The sequence below is a fragment of the Thermobia domestica genome, chromosome 4, assembly GCF_964235325.1.
Source record: "Thermobia domestica chromosome 4, izTheDome1.hap1.1, whole genome shotgun sequence".
Classification (NCBI taxonomy): domain Eukaryota; kingdom Metazoa; phylum Arthropoda; class Insecta; order Zygentoma; family Lepismatidae; genus Thermobia; species Thermobia domestica.
The window spans coordinates 322,247,648-322,266,697 of NC_137457.1; the positions used below are offsets into that span (position 1 = coordinate 322,247,648).

The 19,050-nt window shown below is 35.0% G+C and overlaps 2 protein-coding genes across 2 annotated transcripts in view; one reads left to right on the forward strand and one right to left on the reverse strand.

Moving 5' to 3' along the window:
* The window catches only part of LOC145684391 (uncharacterized), an 84,633-nt gene that overhangs the window by 38,298 nt on the left and 27,285 nt on the right, over positions 1–19,050 (forward strand). The gene's annotated exons all lie outside the window — the stretch shown is intronic.
* Positions 1–19,050, reverse strand: part of LOC145684392 (uncharacterized) — a 53,530-nt gene that overhangs the window by 2,998 nt on the left and 31,482 nt on the right. The window lies entirely within an intron of this gene.

Below are 19,050 nucleotides of genomic sequence, written 5' to 3' on the forward strand. Positions count from 1 at the left end.
AGATCACTATCGCTTATGTGTTTCCACCTATTTTCCTGACCATTTTTTCTCGTTTCTTTAAACAAGAATTCATAAATGAAAGCGCAATATGGGCACAGTACTTAAAAGAAACGAGTATATCACTTGAAATAAATAATATAGGTACACATGTATCATAAAAATTTAGCAAAGTTTCAATGCGAACTACCACTTCCTTAAAACATTAATAGCATTTTCATATTACACCGAAGTATCAAAACAAAAATGATTCTTCAAGCACAAACAACTCGAAGTTTCCAACAATAAACGCTGCACTATTTTTTGTCACTTTTTTTCTGACAAAAAATTCTTTATATTAGTATCTTCCTCTTATGAAAACGTAACGACATAATTTTTTAGCATATGTTTAGTGATTATTTTACACAAAACATAATTGGAATTCCTTCCATACGGCTGCCTATAATTCTGTAAAGCAAAGGATAAAATCAATAGTAAGTATTTTCCTGGTAAGTAAAAGTTAAATTAATAAATACACTAACTACAACTCTCTAATTTGTAGGTTAATTTTTTTAGTTAATTATTGCAGGTTTAGTTTTGATAACTTATTGCATTGAAAATACAAATATGTCCGAAAATGAAGCTGTGTGAAAATAAACCTGCGTTGATCATTTAATCCGTAGACTTTATAGTTATTTCAAATAATTGTTAATCAACGTCCCATCTTTTGTTCAAGTTGCTATTATCAAGACTCAGTCTAAGGTTTTCTCTTTACGTAAAAAATAATAGTAAAACACATTTCTTAATTCGATCCGTGTAGTATATTAAAATTATTTATATTGCGTTTTGACGCATAAAGATGTGTCAGGCTTGAAAGTGTTTTTTCTCTATGCTCTTTTCAATGAACGAAAAACTTGCATACTTTCTTAAATAAAAATTTTCAGGTGATAGGATTGGGACATAAAAAGAGAATTCAAACTCGAAAGAATCGACTGACATTATCCTATTTCACGTATTGCTTTACTGGAAGCATGGTAGCTCATTGGTAGCCTCGTGTGGGTTCCCTGGTTCGATCTACGGCCAAGTAATTATCTGGTAGCGATCACCGTGTCCCGGATTTTCTCGGGTTCCCCTGTTTCCCCCCATTTTCTCATCCCACCAATGTTTCTATCATCATTCATTTGTTCTTTAATCAATGCCTTACTTAGGCTAAAGGGCATATCTGTGGGACGTTAAACTAAAAAATTCATTCCATTTAAAATCGGTGTGTAGTATAGAGGTCTAAGACGTTAGGTTAACCATTGGGAGATGAAGCCAATTGCGGTTCAGATCCTTCTAAAAAGGAAGGTCAGCATTTTAACTATCCTCGATATTTCTATGATCGTATCCTGTAGTGTTTGGAATACGTCGAAAGGACGTGAGGTGCAGCTGGCAAACAATACCCCGATTGGGGCGAATCAAATTAAAAAGTGGGCGAGCGCTTACTTGCGGTGCGTGAGGTCAGTGCTTCGATCTCAGAACAAGTATGTTCGCGGTGGATTGTATCGTGTCAGTAAATTTTCTCTGGGTACTTTGGTTTACTTCCATGTTCTCATTCTACCAATTCTTCCATAATAATTCGCTTCCTTTAATCATCCGTCTATCTTACCGTGAAAAGTTTAATCGTGGGACGCTCAACTGATAGATTTCATTTCATTTTGCTTATTGTGTCGTCCTAATTTCTTTATCAGCTATGATTTATATTTATTGGACGTTTTATGTTAATGCAGAAGAGCCCTAATTAAATTGTGATAAAAATTGTATATCTCGAAATGTTCCCAATTACGTATTCTTGAAACTACCTAAATAAATAAAGAGATAAATAAATAAAAGTTATTTATGCATCTGACTAGTGAATTGTATGACGTTCACCTTCCCTAGATTGGGGTGTGTCCAAATGCATTGCAAATTGAACCAGTCACAAGTCTGATTGGGCACTCACAGAAGTGCGTCTGCGTATCCACAAAACATTCGTGCACTCCACTATCATGTGGGAACTCTGAAATCAAAATGGGTAATGTATAAAAATTTTGAGTAATTCTGCCCAAGGACCGAAAGGAAAAGAAAAGAATTTGGAAAGGTTACGTCTACTATTCGCTTCCTCTCAAATAAAAGGAACCTAATCCGTATCTGTACCATTTCACTTTCTGTTAACCTTTTCTCTGTAATCATTACAAATACTTGTTTACTGACTCTACCCTTGTACCATTCTGTTCAAATCTATCGAGATTTTCCTAAATTACTGTATTTTCTCTGTATTTGTTTGAGACAGAAAAAATTTTGATCGTTATTAGTATAATTGGTATTTTTAAAAATATTACATAGTAAAAAAATGATGAGTACAGTCTCGTTACATTTCTTTGGTTATTATATACTGTATGTTCACCTTTTTTCTTGGCATTACATTTAATGTATTAAATCTGAAAAAAATATTTTACCTTAAAAATCAAAGCATTCATCACCACAAATGTTCACTTAAAATTTTACAAATTAACTTTGCAACTACATCTTCAAGGCTAATTATTTTCGTTACGAATTATCATCCATTAACAAGAAGCTTTCAGTATATGTTTGCAATGTAAAGAATTGTATATCCTGCTCCTTAAATTTAGTGTGTTGCATATTGAGACGAAAGATACTACTAAAATCATACATCATACGTAATTTTGGATATCACCCTTTTACAAAGAGAAGTCGTTTGTTTACATGGGTGTGAACGGAAAAGCAGCACTATAGGGTACGAAATGCTTACTCACATATTGCTTTTGGAATGACGATCTACATTTATTAATTTGTCTGTCAGTAGTACACAGTGTTCAAATTTCGGTCTTAAATTTTCAGGATACAAGCCGGAGACACTAAATTTTCTATATAGATTTTGGGGTCGCGGTGGCTCAGTCGTAGAGCGTACACCTCTGGTGCTTGTGGTCCCGGGTTCGATCCCAGGCCCCGCCAAGTGAAATTTGTGGTGGACAAACACCGTTCGTGTATGTTTTCTCGGGGTTCTCCCGTTTCCACGCACTTTCATTCCACCATTTCATTCATTACTCATCATCACCGTCTACTTTAGCCTATCCAGTATAAACATGGGACGTAAAGCTCAGATTTCAATTCATTTTCTGTATAGATTTTGAGGGTGTACCAACGTAAAATTACAAAATGGATTTTTTTAAATAGCGGATATGTACGCTACAACGGGCAGTCTTCTGTACTTCAAGTTGAAATTTAGTGCAGAAGCACGAAAGACTAAATTAACTGCACATATTTTGGCGGCATAATATTAAAAATGGAGGCCATTATTCGAAGTGGCGGAGATCCATTTTACTGTGAAGATATGTGTACTTGAACACATAATGATACTTTTTATTTCGGACTTTAGGACATTTTATTTTAAAATTCAACGTAGTGAAAACATAATCGTTCATTTAATGTTGAATCAGTTTTCGATTTTTTTCTAAGTTAATTTGCTTTCCCTTCTAAGAATTGTTTTGCTGTCTCTCATTTCTTTCTTACAGTTGTAATTCTCAATCAATAAAAACGACAGATTGTTTTACTGTCAGCATTCCTATCATCACCTCACCTTTGGTTAATCTACGAGTGCGCACTTTTCATCGAGACTGAAGAAATAGTCAACGACCCAGTATATTAACCCGGAGGGACATCGAACAAAACCATTGAGACACTTTTCGGAAGAGGTACTCCGGGTAGCAAGAGAAACGAGTCACCATATAGGAGCACGACCCAAGATTTCGTCTTCCCAAGAAGTTTCACCTTGCTCTAACTTAGAGAGCAATTTGTCTTAGTTAACGTTGTAGTTATTAGTTGCGACGGATAATCCGTTACAGAGTAATTTCGACTTTGATTAGATTTACTGTATTCGCAAAGTTGGTTTTCCTGCCCGGGTTTCGCAGACTCTTAACACACGACTACCTAGACGCCCAGCTGACCAGAGAGAAGAATCATCGAGAAGGCAACAGAGATTTACAAGTAGATTAACCGGTCCTAAATGTTACGCCCTTTGATATCACGATCTGTCTCTTTTTGTATATGTTTGATTTTATTTACATGCAACCATGTCGGATACTGTACCTTACGCTCTGCCAAATTCAATATTTGGAAAATCCTGGGCGCAAATTATCAGTTCTGACATCCCCAAATACGCTACTCTAAGCACATAATTTGAGCTCTCAGACTGACAAGGCACGACTGCACACTACAGGATGCAATTTTCGGACTTTCTAAGTTGAAATTTTGAGGGTAGAAACGCAAGACTTTAAATTTGATCTATGGAATTTTTCGGCTATCAAATAAAAAAAAATTAAAAATGGCGACCAATTTTTCAAAGCAGCAGTTGAAGAAAGTTGTTGCAAGTTGTCACAATGACAATATTGAAATGTCAATCATATGTTAACAATTTTACCCCATATACACTGAAATATTTAGATAAAACAATTAAACCCGAAAAAATCCAATTATCCTCCCAAAATCCCACATGGGTCAGGGTGGGTTGGGTTTTTCAAAAATACCCGGTTTTTTTTCAAACCGTGGCATCACTGCACCGAGATTTAAATCAGGCATTGTTTCAGTAGCGTCATTTCAGATTTGACTTGGGGGGGCAAGACCCCTTTATATAAGTAAAATTTCGCGTTTTTCACTCACTTACTACTATTCTATTGATAAAATCTATATAAATTTCAAACTTAGGGGGGGCAAATGCCCCTCCCTGCCCCCCTTAAATGACGCCCCTGCATTGTTTATCATTAAATTCACGCCTATAGAATAAAAGTGGTAAAAAATCGGTGGCTTGTTCTAATTGTTAAAAAATACCACCTCACTTCATATCTAATCAATCTACAAACACATACAGTCCACAATTTAACTTATGTTTTCTCCCTTATTAATCAGGCTACAGTAATAACCTCTCTAACTTCGTCACTCTCATTAACACATTTAGTCTGATTGTTTATTTATTCGTAATCTTTGTATTTCTGGGCCGCCATTTGCAGCAGTCAACCAATATAAATCAGTGCACGGTAACTTGGGCATCCACCAGTAAAATAAGAATGCAGAATGTCTTAGATATTATTTCAAGCGACAAAAGTACATTAAAATATTTTATTTAACTCGAAGACCTATTTTAGAATTACCTGCGACTTTCTAGGCCTTATGCAGAGTCGTTCTGACGCATTATTAGTATCATACAAAAGAGTTCGACTAACATAAGTTTCGTGCAGTAGTCAGGCTGTTAGTATAACGCTAATCATACTACAAAACGACACTGCATAAGGCCTCCTATGTCTCATAAAAATCTCACTTCGTGCTATGCAGGTTTACTGTTCGCGCACCACTCGAAATAATTGTTAAAAATTAGAATTATGTCACTAATTTTCTTCTTATTGTTTCCTAAATCATTTGCGCTAAGAGGCATTAGTAGGCATAGTTGCACTTAGACGGCATAGTTAAAATTCAAAAAGTCCATCATAAGCAACTGTTGGAAAAAGAGAATTTTTTTAACGATTTGTGCATAAATACGTCGTTTGGATGTATGCATAAGAGTAGGTTTAGCAGAAGGGATCCAGAAGACCGTAAAAACACAAAACGTACAACAGAAACTGATGCTGCAAGTACTTAGACTTAATATAACGTATTTAAATCTAACCTATCCTAACCTAAGCTAACGCGAACTAACTTATCTTAATATTAGTAGAAATAAGCGAAATCCTATCTTTTTTTTATCTTTTGGAAAGTTATGCTGGACACCCACACTAACATAATATAACATACGATGTTGTATGTAACGGTAACTTAATGTGAACAGAAACTACCAAAACTGTAACGTTTTTTAGAAGAAACAGCTGAACCCCTTCTGCTAAACATAGGCCTATGCATAAAAGAAAAACTTGCAACTTAGTGGCCACTAAAATGCACGAATGCAATCTACCCAAGTCAAGGCAGGGAGAGGCTGGGTGCCACACGCGTTACCGAGGAGGTGTGTCCGAAGAGAGCAGACTCGTCAGCGAAGGTGGATATATGCTTCAGCGAGCGTAGAGAAAACAAATGAAAAACAAATGAAATGAAATATTTGAGTTTTACGTTCCACGGTTATGCCGGTTAGGCTAAAGGAGACGGTGATTATGAGTGATAAAAGGAATGGTGGAATGAAGAAAGTGGGAGGAAACGGGAGAACCCCGAGAAAACCCATGCACACGGTGTTTGTCCACCACAAAGTTTACTTGGCGGGGGCTGGGATCGAACCCAGGACCCGAAGCACCAGAGGTGAACGCTCTACCACTAAGCCACCGCGGCCCCTTGAAAACAAGTGACTTTTGGCAATGATACGAGTTGCAATAGCACTTGTCATGGTTTCATACTAGTAGCGCTCCAACTGTAAACATAAGCACTTGTAATGCTTTTACTCTAGTATCACTACACTTGTAAACATAAAATACAGGTGTTATTTTGTATTTAATACTATCACTTCCAGAAATTTGTTGGCCAAGAGTTTGCTATAGGCATTTCATTCAATTGAATCGTTCAATGGACCGATTCGTAGAGTGAAATACCTATAGAAAACCCTTAATATTTGTTTTTTTATAATTGTCTTTTCATGCATAATGTTGATTTTTTGTTTTTTATAATTGTCTTTTCATGCATACTGTTGAATTTTAATCTCCAAAAGTAAACCAACACTCGTCGTACAATAAGTCATATGCATTCTTACATGTAACATTTAATTCCTACGTACATGACATGAAATTCTACATCTAATATGTTTACAGTTCGCTTATAATTGCAGTCACTCATTTTAATCTTGGAATTACCACTTTTGTGGCTACTTATTCTAACTCTTCAACCTATTAAGTCTCTGAGACATGACTTATATATCTAAAAATGACAAGTACTAATAAAAATTAGTTTTTACCTTTAGAATAAAAATGACCCATAACAAATCTTTTAAAAACAAACGTTCATAGTCCTACTCTTGTGAACCTGCACCCCCCCTCTCGGTACAAACGATTTCCGCATATCAATAAAAAGTACTTCGTTTGTACCGGATTGTACCGTAGTTTGTTTTGTTTGTACCGTTCCGGATTATGAGAAATTAACGAAACAAAATGGGGGCCCAGATCAAACAGGCCCCCAAATCACGACTTAATACACAGGGTATACATGATTTTTGTATGCCATATGAAAGTATTAGGTTAGTACCGGATTGTACCACAAAGACTTTTATTTTAGCCATAGTAGATTATGAAAAATTAAGAAAAAAACCGGGGACTGTGTGAACCTTCCCCCCACCACGTTGTGCAAACGATTTAGTTGGCTCATTTGAAAGATTTTCGTTTGTACCGGATTGTACCGTAGTTTATTTCGTTGGTACCGTTCTGGATTATGAAAATTTAACGAAACATACGTGGGGCCAGATCAAACAGGCCCCCAAATAAGGACAATACACGGGGTACACATGATGTTTGTATGTCACATGAAAGTACTTGCTTAGTACCGGATTGTACCGTAGATTGTTTCGTTTGTGCCGTTCTGGATTATGAAAAATTAACGAAACAAAATGGGGGCCCAGATCAAACAGATACCCAAATAACGACTTAATTCACCGGGTACACATGATTTTTGTATGTCATATAAAAGTACTTGGTTAGTCCAGGTTTGTACCACAAAGAGTTTTATTTTAGTCATAATAGATTATGAAAAATTAAGAAAACAAAATAGAGGGGCTGTGTGAACCTGGCCCTCCCACCACGTTGTACAAACAATTTAGTTGGCTCATGTGAAAAATTTTCGTTTGTACCGGATTGTATCGTTCTGGATTATGAAAAATTAACGAAACAAAATGGGGGCCAGATCAAACAGGCCCCCAAATCACGACTTTATACACCAGGTAAACATGATTTTTGTATGTCATATGAAAGTACTTGCTTAGTGCCGGATTGTACCACAAAGAGTTTTATTTTAGCCTTAATAGATTGTGAAAAATTAAGAAAACAAAATTGGGGGCTGTTCGAACCTGGCCCCCCACCATGTTGTACAAAGGATTTAGTTGGCTCATTTGAAAGATTTTCGTTTGTACCGGATTGTACCGTAGTTTGTTTCGTTTGTACCGTTCTGGATTATGAAAAATTAACGAAACAAAATGGGGACTCAGATCAAGCAGGCCCTGAAATCACGACTTAATACACCGGGTACACATGAGTTTTGTATGTCATATGAAAGTACTTGGTTAGTAGCGGATTGTAAGACAATGAGTTTTAGTTTTATTGAGATTTAGGTTTGTGGGTTAAACTGGCCCGCACCACTTATTTTTCATTAAAATTCACATCAAAACGATATCAAATATTTTTACCCGATATGTACAAGTTTGTAACGCCAAAATTAAAGTTTGTACCCTCATCAATATCGAAAAAATTTGATTTTTGATAACGGGTTGAGCAGAGCCGCACAACTCTTTTTTTTTTCAATTCGAATCAAAATGGCACCATAAATTGGTACCCCATACTTACCAATTTGTACCACCAAATTAGAACTTGTACTTCCACCAATTTCGAGAAATTTTAGGTATGATGGCGGGTCCAACTGGATTGCACAACTTATTTTTCTTTCAGATTCGAATCAAACGGTACCAGAAAATTGTACCCACTATGCGCCCACTTGTATCACGAAAATTAGAATTTGTACAGACTACTTATTTGGACAAAATTGGGATATAATGGAGGATCAGTATGACGTCAACTGGCCTACACAACCCTTTTTTTTAATTCGAATGAAAACGGTACTAAAACTTTGTAAACAATACGTACCAATTTGTACCTCCAAAACTATGATTTGCATCATCACCAATTTCGCGAGAATTGAATTTTTAATGGCGAGTCAAGTAGGGTTCCATACTTATTCTCCCCAATTCAAATCAAAACGGTACCAGAATTCTGTACCCAATGTGTACCAATTTGTAACACCAAAATTAGAATTTATATCCCAAGAAATTTCGTGGAGCGTGGCAGGTCACGACAAACAGAATTTTGTTGGCAGGTCAAACTTGTCCACAACTTATTTTTCTTTCCAATTTTAATCAAAATTGTTCAAAAATTTGTACCCAATATGTACAACTTTTTCAACAAAAGTTAGAATTTCTAGCCCCACCAATTTCGAGGAACTTGAATTTTTGATGGCGGGTCAAATTGACCCACAAAAACTTTCTTTCCAATTTGAATCAAAAATCTTACAAAAATTTGTACCCATTATGTACCAATTTGAACTACGAAAATAAGAATTTGTACCTTCACTAATTTCGATAAATTTGAATTTTTGTTAGGAGGTCAAGCTGGCGAGCACAAAACTTTCTCTTCCCAATTCGAATCAAAACTGTACCAAAAACTTGTAGCCAATATTTAACAGCTTGTATCACCAAAACTAGAATTTGTACAGCAACCAATTTCAAGAAATATGAATTTAATTGCAGGTCAAACTGGCCGGCCAACTTATTTTTGTTTCAAATTCGAATCAAAACCTCACTAAAAATTTGAACAAAATATGTACCAATTTGTACCGCCGCAATTAGAATTTGTACCCCCACTAATTTCGAGAAATTATAATTTTTGGTGTCGGGTGAAACTAGCCCGCATAACTTATTTTTCTTTGCAATTCGAATGTAAACGGTACCAATAATGTGTACTCGATATGTATCAATTTTTACCAATAAAATCAGAATTTGTACCCTCAACGATTTGGAGAAATTTGAATTTTCATTGCTGGAGCCAATTTAACGTCGAAACTTGACTCGCGCAAGACATTTGGTTTAAGAATTCGGATTAAAATGTTACCAAAAGTTTGTGCCAAGTAAGTACCAGTTTGTACTCTCAAAATTAGAATTTGCAACCTTACTAATTTCTAAAAATTTAAATTTTCATTGCAGTCTTCCTGGGCAGGGCAATCTTTTTTTTTTTTTTTTGTATTCAACCAAAACAGTATTCGATTCGAACGAGAACGTGCAACCAAATTTCTCCGAAATTCATAAAAGCGTAACGGAAAATTTGCTTATGATTTGCATGAGCAAAATCATGTACGAATAAAGATTAGAAATTGTTATTCAACGAATGGCCAATTTATCACCAAGTCAACTTTTCCAATCCAAAGGCTTATTCAGAATTCATATGAAAATTGTCCAATTTTTTGAGACAATTTGTAACAAAAAAGTATTACATTGTACCTGCACCAATTCAATAAAACTGAAATGCTTACTCAAATATGTGTATCTATTTGATCTCAAGGTTAACCAGAGAAACGCACTTTTTTTAATCGACATCATTGCTTCGCAAATGAATTTGTTACTACTTCCATTAAACATTTTAACACTGGAGTGCATTATTGATGGTAACTGAATTTGTAAAAATTTGTATAAACAAAATTAGAACTTAGACTCTGTTTTCGAAGCGGAGATATGAGTGGATACAGACGACTTCACAGAACTGATCCTCTGAATGAGTTCTATAATAAAAATTAATATTGTCCATGTTCACAAATGGTTGGGGAAAAAAATCACCCACTCAAAAATATTTTGGAGTACTCAACGTATGTAGATGTTTACTCTCTCTCCGCCAACCAAGTTGTACAAATGCCAATGCTATCCATTTAATCTGCCGCCTACCCAACAAGTTGTTTTGTGATAATGCTTTCCTTTATTCTTTCTAACATTTGGTAGACCGTAGAAAAATATTAAAATAATTTTGTCTTCGGTGTTTATAGATGGCGCAAACTGATATCTATTTGGCACAAATCTTTGGTAACATTTTGATTCGAATTAATAAAAGAAATGTGTTGGGCGAGCCAGGTTTCGACGTCAAGTTGGATCGAGCATTGATAATTCAAATTTCCCAAAATTGGTAGTTGCACAAATTCTAATTTTTATGGTACAAATTGGTACATATTAGGTAAATATTTTCGATACCATTTCGATCCGAATTGGAAAGAAAATAAGTTGCGGGGGCCAGCTTGCCGTTTCCACCAAAAAATCAAATTTCTCGAAATAACTGGGTATACAAATTTAATTTTGGTGGTAAAAATTGGTATATATTGGGTACAAATTTTTGGTTCGAATTAGAAAGAAAATGAAGTGCGTTCCAGCTTGACCCACCAACAAAAATTCAAACGTCCACAACCTGGTAATAGTACAAATTCTTATTTTGCTGGTACAAATTGGTATATATTTGGTACAAATTTTTGGTACCGTTTTCATTCGAATTGAAAAAAAAATATATGTTTTGTGGATCAGTTTGACCTGCCATCAAAAATTCAAATTTCTCAAAATTGATGGCGATACAAATTCTAACTTTGATTACATAAATTGATACATACTGGTACAAATTTTTGGTGACGCTTTGATTCGAATTGGAAAGAAAACAAACATATGCGGGCCAGGTTGACCTGCCATGACAAATTCAAATTTCTCGAGGGTCATATATATCCTATGTTTTAAAACTTGATTAGAATGTTTGCTTGAATTGGGACCCCAGTTTGTTTCGTTAATTTTTCACAATCTACGGCGGTAAAAACGAAACAAACTACGGCACAATCCGGTACAAACGAAAATCTTTCAAATGAGCCAACTAAATCCTTTGTACAACGTGGTGGGGGGCCAGGTTCACACAGCCCTCCAATATTGTTTTCTTAATTTTTCATAATCTATTATGGCTAAAGTAGAACTTATTGTGGTTCAATCCTGTACTAACTAAGTACTTTCATATGACATACAAAAATCATGTGTACCCGGTGTATTAAGTCGTGATTTGGGGGAATGTTTGATCTGGCCACCATTTTGTTTCGTTAATTTTTCATAATCCAGAACTGTACAAACGAAACAAACTACGGTACAATCCGGTACAAAGGAAAATCTTTCAAATGAGCCAACTAAATCGTTTGTACAGCGGGGGACACTTCTAAATGGTACACCTTAGCCGCAAATCTCAATATGGCTGTGCCATTTAGAAGTGTCCCCCGCTGTACAACGTGTTGGGGGGGGCAGGTTCACACAGCCCTCCAATATTGTTTTCTTAATTTTTCATAATCTATTATGGCTAAAATAAAACTCTTTGTTTTACAATCCTGTACTAAGCAAGTACTTTTATGTGACGTACAAAAATCATGTGTACCCGGTGTATTAAGTCGTGATTTGGAGGCCTGTTTGATCTGGTTCCCCATTTTATTTCGTTAATTTTCCATAATCCAGAACGGTACAAACGAAACAAACTACGGTATAATCCGGTACAAACGAAAATCTTTCAAATGAGCCAACTAAATCCTTTGTACAACGTGGTTTGGGGGGCCAGGTTCACACAGCCCTCCAATTTTGTATTCTTAATTTTTCATAATCTATTATGGCTAAAGTAGAACTTATTGTGGTTCAATCATGTACTAACTAAGTACTTTCATATGACATACAAAAATCATGTGTACCCGTTGTATTAAGTCGTGATTTGGCGGAATGTTTGATCTGGCTACCATTTTGTTTCGTTAATTTTTCATAATCCAGAACGGTACAATCCGGTACAAACGAAAGTCTTTCAAATGAGCCAACTAAATCGTTTGTACAGCGGGGGACACTTCTAAATGGTACACCTTATCCGTTAATCTCAATATGGCTGTGCCATTTAGAAGTGTCCCCCGCTGTACAACGTGTTGTGGCGGCCAGGTTCACACAGACCTCCAATTTTGTTTTCTTAATTTTTCATAATCTATTATGGCTAAAGTAGAACTTATTGTGGTACAATCCTGTACTAACTAAGTACTTTCATATGACATACAAAAATCATGTGTACCCGGTGTATTAAGTCGTGATTTGGACGCCTGTTTGATCTGGGTCCCCATTTTGTTTAGTTAAATTTTCATAATCCAGAACGGTAGAAACGAAAAAAACTACGGTATAATCCGGTACAAACGAAAATCTTTCAAATGAGCCAACTAAATCGTTTGTACAACATGGTTTGGGGGGCCAGGTTCACACAGCCCCCAATTTTGTTTTCTTAATTTTTCATAATCTATTATGGCTAAGATATAATTGTTTGTGATACAATCCTGTACTAAGCAAGTACTTTTATGTGTCATCCAAAAGTCATGTGTACCTGGTGTATTAAGTCGTTATTTGGGTATCTGTTTGATCTGGGCCCCCATTTTGTTTCGTTAATTTCTCATAATCCAGAACGGTACAAACGAAACAAATTACGGTACAAACGAAAATCTTTCAAATGAGCCAATTAAATCGATCCTAGGACAATGTGGGAGGAGGCTACGTGAATTTCCCCTTCCACTTTGTTTTCTTAATTTCTCATACTGCAGTACAGTACAAACAAAAATATTTGCGGTACAAACCGGTACAAACGAAGTACTTTTTATTGATATGCGGAAATCAATTTGTACCGAGAGGTTAGTGGGGGCCAGGTTCACAAGGGTCATTGTTCTTCCTTTTCCATCAATGGAAAACAAACACTTGAATTTTTCATTACGATAAATTCACAACATTTGCATCCATAACTGAAATACGAACGATACCAATATTAGTTTAATCCTTAAATAAATAAGAAATCAGTATACTTCTCTGGATCAGTAACTAGCAGCAGGCAGACGCGCAATCAAACCATGCGCTTTGCCTAGTCAATATTACGTCACTCAATGTTTGCGACTCAGTGCGTAGGGTTTGTAATCTAGGTGGCATTGGTGCTGCTTGAACCATAATACGAGCAATTAATTTTTCAAACATTTAATTTTGTTTCCTTTTAAATTATACTACACCAATATTTTTTATACTATATATATATATGATGAATATATACTAACATCAATCTATTTAGCAAATATTGTTCCTATACACATATTTATAGTTTCCAGCAAAATTGAAGGGATATCAGCTTATTTTCCACCTTACCAGTAACACATGCTACAAGCCAGCAATTTATCTGTTTTTTATTGTAATCTACGGAAAAGCGAAAAGCGGAACATTTTGTAAAAATTTTTCGGAAAAAGAGAAGACGGAGAATTTTACGGAAAACAGCAAATTTTCCAGATACCGGAAAACTATGTTTCCGAAAACGGTAGAAATGGACATCGTTTCTGAGATAATCGGAATTCGGAAAGTCTTTCCCGAAATTGTTTATCGCAATCAATATTCTTCGTCTGTTCCTCAAACTTTCTAATTCTACGTTCATTTTTGATGCAGATTCCGCAATAAACTCTATATATCTACACATACGTACACATTCTACGAAAATTAGCACACTTGATAAAATAATCTCTTCTAGAAATAGCATTCATTCCTCTCTATCGTTATGGATAGAGTATCACCAATATCACATAACTAGATCCGCATCAATACCCAAGGATAACCATTACAATTAACTGAAATATATATGTCACCTGGTTGTATAAGAACAATTAGTCAAGGTGCGTCCACCAAAAGATATCCAAGAATAACAAAAATGATGGAATGAAGAAAGTTGGAGGGAATGTCGAGAAAACCCAAGCACATGCTGTTGGTCACTATTAAGTCCACTTTAACTGGGATGCCTATGCAAAAGGACTAAGCGCTGTATCACCAAACCATCCATGTCTCCTCGTTTATACTTAATTCGACAGTTATGTCTAGATACTGTGGCTTCCTATTACTAATTGAAAAAACGCACTAAGAATACTTCCGAAACTAGAGTACCGGTATGTAAATTTGTAAAATATGAGAAGTGTCGAGATGAGACGATAAACATTTTCGAGAATTGAGACAAAAAACTTATTCGTCAGCTCATCTAGTCTTGTGTAGCATACATATACACTCATCTATAAGAAAACACAAACATTGAATTCTAGACACCTACCTAATACCATGTACCCATCTTTTGTTTCGATAACGGCGGCCGCCCTCAGCGGCATGAACTTCAAAGACGCCTGAAGTGTTGCTATGGCATCTCAATCCATATCTGCTGCAAAGCCTCCCACAGAACGTGCAGGTTGATCGGAAAACAGTCCACAGACAAAGCGTTGTTACATGGCGTCCCATATGGGTTTGATGGCATTTAAGGTCCGGTGCCGTGATGACCAGGGAAGTACTCCCAGGTCAGAAGGGTGCTCATCAAGCCAGTCTCCTGCCGTCTCAGAGCGTTGGTCCGGTGCATTGTCCTGCTGAAACATGAAGTCACTATCCAGATGTTGCAGCTCAGCATATGAGAGAACATGATCTTCCACAAGATCACGGTAGCATTCACCAGGGGAAGTAATGAAATCCTCACACAAAAGGAAAATTTGTATATCCGGTCCTGTACAACATTTCTTTGATTACGTTGTATGAGCAAACATTTCGAGAAAAGACAACCGTCGAAGAGTAAATTTAATGATAACATTGCATTAAATATGCTCAGTCGAAGCACCGTTCACTATGACTAAAACGATATATTTAACCACAAGCTTTCCATTGTTAAAAATGTTTATTACCAAAAATCAAATAAAGGAATGTAATCTAGCAGTCCAGTACACAACAAACGATACAGAATAATTAAAAAGACGGTTCAGATTTAATATTAGAAACACAATAGCATATAATGTTCTTTTACCGATTATTTTTTTTTGTATGAACAAGTGTGAGTTCAGTTGAGTTTGAGTTTAACATCTCTACGTACAAGATAGTTGGCAAAACTTCATAAACGAGTGTCGATGAATAAAGATTTTACACTTTCAAGAAACACAGCTAAACTGACTTTTACATGGTTCGATTTCTGCAATAATTTCATTAATTATATATATATATATATATATATTATTTTCAGAATACGAATCAGAAGTAGGTAAAATAAATTCTAAGATGACCATAAAATCAGATGATAATTTGATCTATACACAGTTTTCAAACCTGGTTTCCCTTTAAATTCATCGAGCTTTCAATGTTTAAATTTCTATTGACCAACACTCTTTTTAGTTAAATATAAAAAAGAAGTCATTTTCTCAGTACGTAAGAAATGATATTGTTCACTCAAAAGATTAAGCATTTGCTTGGAACTTAAATTAATTTTACGGGTAAAATGTCAACTGAAATAACACAGACAATTGGGTTAGATTTTTCAAATATAAATAAATGGATTTTTTTAAAATTCAGTAGTAATAATAGTTATATAACCATTTCGGTTAAAAGTAACTTCACTTAAAAGAAGTAGGGGAAAGTGGGATACAGTGAGACAATAGCTTTTCTTGGATATTTGTAGCATGAAACTGGAAATGATGGATGTATTGACATGCGGCTGTTGATCTTTCTCTGTCACCTTAGTAGGCAGATGGCTAACACAAAGGATACAGGCTATGAGAGAGTTTAGTAATTTTCAATTAAGCAAAGTAAATTTTCTGTATTTCTTTTATGTCTGACAAAATCAAACCAAATTAAATAACTGGAGATTAATTTCAGTGCATGAGATGCTTTATTGTTAGTCGATATTTATTGCAAATTGTTAATAGCTAAAACAATTTGTGTTCCGAGAGGAAATACGATTGACGTTGATATTATGCTGTTGGGGCACAGTGAGATGCTTCCTTAAAACAAAATAGATATGTGTGCAGAGAAGAAATTATTGGCAAAGAAAAGAAACATCAAAAAACAACCAAGAGGAAACGAGTACAAAATTAAAAGAGAGACCATTCTGACTATGAAGCCGATCCAGATGTAGAGTAAGAATCGGTTGGATTGTCCTCATTAGATGAAGAAATTGAATTATTACTCGAAATTGGCCTAGATGATTTTAAAGGCAAACATAAATGACGATGGTATGTTCTGATAGAATTTTACTGTAAAAAGGACGTTTATTATATTGGGAAGGTTCTGAAACTGAATAGTGATAACAATAACTATGTAATTAGCTTTCAGTGAAAAAGTGGGAAGCGGTACGGAAAAAATATATTTCCAATTGTTCAGGATATTGCAACTGTAAACGCAAATGACATCAAACTGGAGTTACCATAACCGCTAACAAATTGTAAAACTGAACATCAAATGTCACAATTATCATTTTCTGTTGATTTTCATCTTTTGAATATACGTTGAACTTTGTAATAGAGAGCAAAACATTTAAGTATGTGTATGTCTTACTCTACCCCAATAGTGGGGTACAGTGTGATAAATTGTCATATTTTGTTTATGAGTAAGTAAACTAGAGATGATTAATATTAAACCAAAATAACCAATATTTTATGATAATCTAAACTTCAACCTGTACCATACCATCCTTTGGAGTTCACGGAAAACGAAGAATGGATGCGTACAAGGAGAAAAATTTTATATATTATATATAAATATTCCTATTTATATTATTATTGTCAGTTTGTCTTTTGTTAAAATAATTAGTTCACTGTTGTAAAAAATTTCTGTTTTTTTTTTAAAAAAAAGAAAGAAAAAGTGCAAGAAAATTTAAAAGAAAATTGTATGGAGGAATAGACTGTAAATACTTATACTCTTGACAACTGGAGAAAAAGCGAGCTTTGCGCGCGATCGTTTGGGGGGCGTGGCTTAACTCGCCGAAATCTTCCTGACAGCGTAACACCTGGTTACGTTTTCTAGTATCTTGGTGTCCGCCGGAGATGTGGAGTTGTTTGCTGTTGCTTCTACGTGGGCAACTCGGTGTTCATTCTTTTTGAATTAAGTGATATATTCTATTACACAAGTTGGAATAAGTTTTCAATGATTCTGGAAGAATTTAGAAAGAAAAAAGGTGATTTTAGTGGAGTTAGAAAGTTACAGATTCGGAGAGGAAAAGTGGGCAGTGAATATATTGTGATTATAAATCCCTCATATTACTTTAGTTTCCGAGCTCTGAGAGTGAATTCAACGTATATTTTACGTCTGTTTTCTCACATCGTTCTTTCTGAAATATTTCTCTTTTTTTTTAAAAAAAAAAAAAGAAAATTATAAAGAGAGAAAACATAGTGTTGGGCAAATCTGATATTAGTCTAGAGCGATTGCTGGATTTGACCTCGTTTCAGCCAGTAATTCGAAAGAATTGTCCAATTGTAAAGCTCTTTAAAAGACGTAATTTATTACTTGAATTTGTTTGAATCACAAAAATTTGAAGAGAAAGCTATCTGGCACTGAGCAAAGAATTGCTATCATTGTTAGTCGTTAATCTAGACAAAGAGGCCAAGGCTTCCACTGAAGGAAGGAAGTCTGTAGGTAAATATTTAAGCAATCTGAAAATAGGTGAGTGGCAACTTTGATTTATACTTGAAAAGTAGTTGTGTCACGTTAACAGTGTGGATTTGGTGTGGTTGTGTGTAGTTTTGATTCCAAAAGGGATTAAACTCGCGGACCTTTGCATTTCACTTGTTAGATAATTCCTCCCAATTTAAACTATCTGAATCATTCATTATAGAATTTAAAAACAAAGCTCCTTTGGAAGTGTTCACAGATGTAGAAATACCAAGAAATTTATATTGAAACGAAAATGAATTAACTTTTATTATATCACTAATGATTTTGATGAGATATTCCTATGAAAATCGTATACTAATACAACACGTTAATATATGTAGACAATGGATGGAGTGCACAAATCTTAACAGTTGTCTTAGGAAAATGAAATAAAAAAAAATATATACAATGAACTGAAGGGTAATTATGAATAGCTTAATTAAGCATACTGTACTTGAACTGAAAACTTATGTATAGATAAAGAAAGGGATAAAAGGTTATTCCAGATTAACGAAAGCAGAACTGATAGACTGTATTAAAGAACATGAAAATGAACAAAACAGATTAAACTTTAGTTGAACATTTCCATTCAAATATGAGATATTTGAAAAACTAAAAAATTAAACTTGAATTAATACCAATCGATGTAAAACGTCAAAATACTACATTTGGATCAAGATTAGAAACATGGAGATTCACAACGCAATATAAACCAGATCCATTAGAACATTATATTAAAACAACATCTAAACTATATTAAATAGAATACAACTCAGCTTACAAAAACATGGCTTACTGAAAATTAATCTATGTTTAAGTTG